Source organism: Phocoena phocoena, chromosome 3, assembly GCF_963924675.1.
Source record: "Phocoena phocoena chromosome 3, mPhoPho1.1, whole genome shotgun sequence".
Taxonomy (NCBI): Eukaryota; Metazoa; Chordata; class Mammalia; order Artiodactyla; family Phocoenidae; genus Phocoena; species Phocoena phocoena.
This window is the reverse complement of record NC_089221.1, coordinates 112,602,039-112,610,468: the sequence shown is the minus strand read 5'-3', so window position 1 is coordinate 112,610,468 and position 8,430 is coordinate 112,602,039. Positions and strand designations below refer to the sequence as shown.

General features: G+C 36.6%; 1 pseudogene; it reads right to left on the bottom strand.

Annotated features, from left to right (window-relative positions):
• Positions 1 to 639: 639 nt before the first annotated feature.
• LOC136121336 (ADP-ribosylation factor-like protein 2-binding protein pseudogene) lies at positions 640 to 1,127 on the bottom strand (annotated as a pseudogene).
• Positions 1,128 to 8,430: the final 7,303 nt, after the last annotated feature.

Here is an 8,430-nt window from a genome sequence, read left to right as displayed (position 1 = left end):
ATCAGGAGCAGCAGAAAGTGACACAAGGACTGTACATGTAAGACTAAGAATTGATTTTCACATGTACCTTTTAGGTAAAGGAAATCTCTCTAAGTTGATTCCTACAGCCAAGATGAACTGTGATAGTAGGATTTTCAAAAATCTTGAGATGGTCAGCTAGCTTGAGTTAAACCCTAGATAAATACTCCCAGTCAAAAACCCCATTGAGACTGCAGGACTGAAACTCTGACCCATATAAAAAGCTGTGAGTGCACAAAAAGTCTCATGGGACATGCAAGGCCTGCTGGGCCAAGACAGTTGATGATGGTGGGTTCTTCCAACATGGACACACCAACATGTATGCTGGGGAAGTGTCCCCCAGGTGGAATGCTGGACTTGAGCTTAATGCAGGAGCCATACTCAGAAGCTCCTGAGAGACGTGTCTACTCGGGGAGGAGTACTAGGGTTACTGAAGACAAGAATGTGTCCCAGGAAAGTCAGCTAATTTTCTCCTGACCCATCAATAGTTAACATTAACGAAGAGTTGCAGAACAGAGTCAGTCTTTCCAAGATGTATTCTTCTGACATCATTAGCCAAAGCCTCTCCCAGTCTATTGGGCTGGTGATGTCTAGAAAGATCCCATTACCTGGAGGTGGGACCTAGGGCCACAGATTGTTCTGGGAAGCTGGCATAGAAGATGATTTGCACAATGAAGTCATCACTAAACCGCTGCTTAAGTCCAGTCCCCAGCCTTCTTTTTCTGCTCAATAGTCCAGAAACATTTCTTTAAAAGCCAGAAGATCCGTAAACGTGAGCAGGATGTCGAAAATATCACCCGCCACTTCATCTATGGTGCTGTAAAGTTGTAATGAAAGCCGCCATGTTAAATCCAGGAATTTGCTCCAACAGCTGTTCTTCTATATACTTTTCTACCACAGAAATAGATTCTATAAAAATAGGTGTGTAGGTGAGCTTATTCTCTTGTGTCTTCAAACTCCTGGTAGTACCTGTCCATGAAATTTCTCTGTAATAACTGGAACTCATCATCCATGATAATGGCCTCTAAATATCCAACCACAGCATCAAATTCTGCATCAGAGGTGGAAAAGATGGACAGCGCGAAGCTCTCTTCCTCTAGGGCATGCATCACCGTGGCCGCATCCACCACGCATAAGGGAGTGGGCCCGCTGGCGGGCTACCTCGCTCATGCCCGCCCATGGCCCAGGCGCAGCCTCTGCTCTGCTCTGCAGAGCCCCAACCGGCATCCAGAAGGCCTCGCTGCAGCTGCCGAGGCTGTGGCTTACGGTCCAGCCCAGTAGGGCCTGCACACGACGCCCTGGCCTCAGGCTCCCCAGCTGCAGCCAGCCGGGCCTCTAAGCCCTACCGGGCCTCACTAAGCTTGAAGCTCCTAAATTTTTAAAATAATACTTTTCATATGATCTTAAATTTTGTTTAATAATAGGTCAGTTAGCATTTTTTATATCTGTGTTCATAAGTGAGATTGGCCTTTAATTTTCCTATATTGATCCTGTCAGATTTGGGGGTTAGGGTCATATTAATTCCATGAAATGATTTGAGGAGGATAGCTTTGGTTTTCTGGGAGTAGAAACTTCTAAACTTCTAGAATAGTTTGTGTATGAATGAAATTTTATTTTCTGTGAATGTTCACTATAATTCACAGCTAAAGTTATCTGGATTTGAAGTTTTCTTTGCAGGAAGATTTTAAATTACTGATTCAATAAAATATCTAGGAATAAACCTACATAAGGAGGTAAAAGGCCTGTACTTGGAAAACTATAAGATACTGATGAAAAAAATTGAAGATGACACAAACAGGTGGAAAGACAGCTGTGTTCATGGATTGGAAGAATTAATATTGTTAAAATGACCATACTACCCAAGGCAATCTATAGATTCAATGCAATCTCTATCAAAATATCAAGGGCATTTTTCACAGAACTAGAACAAATAATTTTAAAATTTGTATGGAAATGCAAAAGACCCCGAGCAACCAAAACAATCTTGAGAAAGAAGAATAGAGATGGAGGAATCATGCTCCCTGACTTCAGACAATACTACAAAGCTACAGTAATCAAACAGTATGGTACTGGCACAAAAACAGACACATAGATCAGTGGAGCAGAATAGAGAGCCTAGAAATAAACCCATGTACTTATGGTCAGACAATCTATGACACAGGATGCCAGAATATACAATGGAGAAAAGACAGACTCTTCAATAAGTGGTGCTGGGGAAACTGGACATCTACATGTAAAACAATGAAATTAGAATATTCTCTAATACGATATACAAAAATAAACTCAAAATGGATTAAAGACCTAAATGTTAGGCCAGAAACCATAAAACTCCTAGGAGAAAACATAGGCAGAACACTCTTTGACATAAATCATAGCAATATTTTTTTGGATCAGTCTCCTAAAGCAAAGGCAATAAAAGCAAAAATAAACCATTGGAACCTAGTTAAACTGAAAAGCTTTTGCATAGCAAAGGAAACCATCGATAAAACAGAAAGACAGCCTACTGAATGGGAGAAAATATTTGCAAATGATACGACTGATAAGGTGTTGATATCCAAAATATATAAACAGTTCATACAACTCAACATCCAAAAAACAAACAACTTGATTAAAAAATGGGCAGAAGACCTGAATAGACATTTTTCCAAACAGGATATGCAGATGGCCAACCTGCGCATGAAAAGATGCTCAACATCATTAATCATCAGAGAAATGCAAATCAAAACCACAATGAGATATCACCTCACACCTGTCAGAATGGCTATCATCAAAAACAGCACAAATAACAATGTTGGTGAGGATATGGAGAAAAGGGAACCCTCCTACACTGTTGTTGGGGGTGCAAATTAGTGCAGCCACTGTGTAAAACAGTATGGAGTTTTCTCAAAAAACTAAAAATAGAACTACCATATGACTTGGCAATTCCACTCCTGTGTATATATCCATAAAAAACAAAAACACTAAATCAAAAAGATATATGCACCTCAACGTTCATAACAGCATTATTTACAATTGTCAAGATATGGTAGCAACCTAAATGTCCATCAACAGAAGAATGGATAAAGAAGATGTGAGATGTGTACATATTTACATATACATGTATATGTACACATATACACACAGTGAAATACCACTCAGTCATAAAAAAGGAATTAAATTTTGCCATTTGTAATAACATGGATGGACTTGGAGGATATTATGCTAAGTGAAATGTCAGACAGAGAAAGACAAATACTGTATGATATCTCTGATATGTGGAATCTAAAAAAATAAAACAAGCTAGTGAATATAACAAAAAAGAAACACACAGATATAGAGAATAAACTAGTGGTTACCAGTGGGAAGAGGGAAAGGGGGGAGGGGCAATATAGGAGTAGGGGGTTAAGAGGTACAAAGTATTATGCATAAAATAAATAAGCTACAAGGATATATTGTACAATGCAAGGAATATAGTCAATATTTTGTAGTAACTATAAATGGAATATAACCTTTAAAAATTGTGAATTGTGTAACTTATGTAATATTGTACATCAACTATACTTCAATTTAAAAAAATAAATAGATAAATACTGATTCAATCTCTTTAATATTTATGAGACTATTCAGATTTTCCATTTCTTCATGAGCCACCTTGGATAAATTATTATTTCTAGGGATTTTTCCGTTTCACTTGAACTTTTTACATTTATTGGCATTGTTGTTCTTAATACCTTCTTAGTATCTTCTTCTTTTTTTTTTTTTGGGCAGTACACGGGCCTCTCACTGTTGTGGCCTCTCCCGTTGCGGAGCACAGGCTCCGGACACGCAGGCTCAGCGGCCATGGCTCACGGGCCTAGCTGCTCTGCGGCATGTGGGATCTTCCCAGACTGGGGCACGAACCCGTGTCCCCTGCATCGGCAGGCGGACTCTCAACCACTGCGCCACCAGGGAAGCCCCTTAGTATCTTCTAAATGTGTATTGATCTCTAGTAATATCCCCTTCTTCATTCTTACTATTATTTATTTATTCTCCTTTTTTCTTTATTTTCTTTTTTCTTCATAATAAAGAGTATTTCAATTTCCTTATTTTTTGAAAAATAAATTTTAATATTAAAAATTTTTATTGTATGTTTGGTTTTTATTTCATTAATTTCTTCTCATGTTTATTATTTCATTCTTCTACTTTGAATATAACTTCCTGAAATGCATCCTTGGCTCATATTTTCAACAATTCTTTTCAAATATGTACATTTAATGCTATAAATTTTCCTCTAAATACTACCTTAGGTATACTCAAAATTTTTTATACATAGTACTTTCGCTATCACTCAGTTGTTTTTCTTATGAATTTATAGAAGTTCTTTATATACTCTGGATACAGCCATTTACTAATTATATGTTTTGCAGATATTTTCTCTGACTCTGTATCTTGCCAGTTAATTCTTGTAATATTTTAATGAATAGGAAATTTTAATTTGAGAATAATTCAATTTATGTATTAATTTTATGATTTTTTTGGGTGTGTCTAGCTTAATAAAATCTTCTCTCTCCCGAAATTATGAAGATATTCTCCTATAGTATCTTATAAAACTTTATATTTTTGCCTTTTCTGGCAAAGATTTATTTAAAATATTATAATTGCTGAAGCTGTGTAAAAAAATTGGCAGTGAACTTGAAGAATCTTACACATGTTGATTCCTCCCTTTTGACCCAAACACTCACTTCTAGGAATCAATCCTAAGTAAATGACAACTCATTTAGGAACTAGTAACTTAGGAAATAATAACTCACTTCTAAAAAGCAATTTTAAGGATATTCATTATAGCATAATATAATAATAATTTTAGATGACTTAGATATACAGTAAAACAAAGTATATCTGTAATGAAATATTTGTAGCTGCTGAGAAATCATTATGGGATTCTGGGATTTCCACATAAACCTTAACTATTACTTTACTTCATAACAACAAAATATGTACATATTGTAATTTTTAAAATCTAATAAAATATTTTAGGATCACACTTTTAAATACCTTTAAATCACATACACTAATGCTCACAAATGTAATTTTTTTATTGGGGTCAAATTCACATAACATGAAGATACCCATTTTAAAATGAACGATTCAGTGGCATTTAGTATATTCACAATGTTGTGCAACCACCACCTCTAAATAATTCTAAACATTATCCTCACCCCCAAAAGAAACCCTGTACTCACTAAGCATTCCATACTCCCCATTCCGCATTCCCCCCACCTCCCAAACACACACACTCTTTAGCCCCTGGCAACCACCAATCTGCATTGTTTCTATGGATTTACCTTAGTATATGGATATTTCCTATAAATGGAATCATACAATATATGACGTTTGGGGTTTGGCTTTTCACTTAGCATGATGTCTTTAAGGTTCATCTATGTTGCAGATTCCTTTTTATGGGTGAACAATATTCCACTGTAGCTCACAAATGTTACTTTATTTTATTTTATTTATTTATTTATGTTGGCTGTGCCATGTCTCAGTTGTGGCATGGGGGATCTTTAGTTGCGGCATGCGGATTTCTTAGTCGTGGCATGCGTGCAGGGTCTAGTTCCCTGACCAGGGATAGAACCTAGGCCCCTACACTGGGAGCGTGGAGTCTTATCTACTGGACCACCAGGGAAGTCCCACAAATGTAATTTATTTTTTTAATATATTTATTTATTTATTTATTCATTTTTGGCTGCATTGGGTCTTTGTTGCTGCACACAGGCTTTCTCCAGTTGTGGTGAGCGGGGGCTACTCTTCATGGCAGTGCGTGGGCTTCTCATTGTGGTGTCTTCTCTTCTTGTGGAGCACGGGCTCTAGGCACACAGGCTTCAGTAGTTGTGGCACATGGGTTCAGTAGTTGTGGCTCACAGGCTCTAGAGCGCAGGCTCAGTAGTTGTGGCGCATGGGCTTAGTTGCTCCATGGCATGTGGGATCTTCCCGGACCAGGGCTGGAAACCCTTGTCCCCTGGATTGGCAGGCAGATTCTTAACCACTGCGCCACTAGGGTAGTCCTCACAAATGTAAGTTTAACATTAAAAAAAAACAAAAAGCAAAACAGCATACCAAACTCCATATACATGATGCCAATTTTGTATTTTAACATGTATAAGCATAGGAAAAATGGGAAGGAAATGCACTTAAATATTAACAGTGGTTACCTCTACTTAGTGGGATTATAAGTAACTTTAATTTTAGTTGTACTTTTCTGTATTTTCTTATTTTTGCAATATGAAAACCAAGTCATTTAAAAATATAAACATGAGGGAACACTTCCCAACTCGTTCTATGAGGTCAGTATTACCCTGGTATCAAAACCAGAAAACTATAGATCAATATATTTAATGAATATAGATATAAAAATTCTCAACAAATACTAGAAAACCAAATCCAATAACATATAAAAAGTTTTATAAACCATGACCAAATGTGGTTATTTCAGGAGCACAGGTTGGTTTAACATCTGAAAATCAATTAATGTATATATTATAGCAATAGAATAAAGGACAAAAACCACATGATAATCTCAACAACTTCTGACAAAATTCAAGAGCTCTTTATGCTAAAAACACTCAACAAACTAGGAATAGACAGGAACTTCCTCAGCCTGATAAAGAACATCTACAAAAAACCCTAATATCCTATTTAATGAGGAGATGCTGAATGCTTTCCCCTGAAGATCAGAAATAAGACAAGAATGTCCACTCTCATCACTTCTATTCAACACTGTAATGGAATTTCTAATCAGAGCAATTAGGCAAGAAAAAGAAATAAAAGGTCACTGGACCAGAAAGAAGTGAAACCATCTTTATGTACAGATGACACAATCTTGTATATAGAAAATCCTAAGGAATCTACTAAACATCTATTAGAACTAATAAATAAGGTCAGCAAGTTTTCAGGATATAAGATTAATAACAGGGACTTCCCTGGTGGTCCAGTGGGTAAGACTCCGTGCTCCCAATGCAGGGGCCCGGGTTCAATTCCTGGTCCGGGAACTAGATCTTGCATGTATGATGCAACTAAGAAGTCTGCAGGCCACAACGAAGACCTGGCACAGCCTAAATAAATAAATATTTGGAAACTATTATCTTAAAAAAAAGATCAATATACGAAAGCCCATTGTATTTCTCTATACTAGCAACATAATCCAAAAATGAATTAAGAAAACAATTCACAAAGAATAAAATACTTAGTAATAAATTTAACCAAGGAAGTGTAAGATATATACTGAAAACTGCAAAGCATTTTTTAAAGAAATTAAAGATCTAAATAAGTGGAAACACATCCCATGTCCATGGATCAGAAGACTTAATGTTGTTGAGATGGCAATCTATAGACTGAATGCAATCCCCATCAAATTCCAATGGGCGTCTTTGCAGAAACTGACAAGCTGATTCTAAAATTCATGTGGTAATGCAATGGAGCAAGAACAACCAAAACAAGCTGGGGGAACAAAAAAGGAGGACTAACACGTCCTGCTTTCAAAACTTATTACAAAGCTACAGTAATCAAGACTGTGTGATACTGGCATAAGGATAAGACATATAGATCAACAGAATAGAACTGAAAATTCAGAAATAAACTCTTACATTTAAGGTCAACTGATTTTTTTTTTTGGCCACACCACACAGCTTGCAGGACCTTAGTTCCCCCACCAGGGATTGAACCTGGGTCCTCAGCAGCAAAAGCACAGAGTCCTAACCACAGGACCACCAGGGAATTCCCTAAGGTCAACTGATTTTTGACAAGGGTATCAAGACAGTTCAACAGGGGAAGAACAGTCTTCAACAAATAGTGCTGGCACAACTGAATACTCACATGCAGAATGAAGTTGGATCCCTACCTCACACCATATAGAAAAATTAACTCAAAACAGATCAAAGACCTAAATGTAACAGGTAAAACTCTTAAAAAGAAAACATAAGAATAAATATTTATTACTTGGATTAGGCAATGGCTTCTTAGCTATGAAATCAAAAGCACAAGCAACCAAAGAAGAAAGAGATAAACTGGACTTCATCAAAATAAAAAAATTTGTGCTGCAGAGAGCATAATCAAGAAAGTAAAAAGAACAACCCAAATAATGGTAGAAAATGTTTACAAATCATGTATCTGACAAGAGACTTGTATCTAGAATATATAAAGGACTCTTACAACTCAATAATAGAAAGACAAATAGTTTTAAAAAATGGGCAAAGGATGTGAATATACATTTCTTCAAAGAACACAGAGTGCAAATGGCCAATAAGCACATGAAAAAAACATTCGACATCATTAGCCATTAGGGAAAAGCAAATCAAACCATAATGAGATCCTCTGTCACATTACTTGGGTGACTCTAATCAAAAGGACATATGGAGTAAGAGTTTGGGGTTAGTAGATGCAAACTATTATATATAG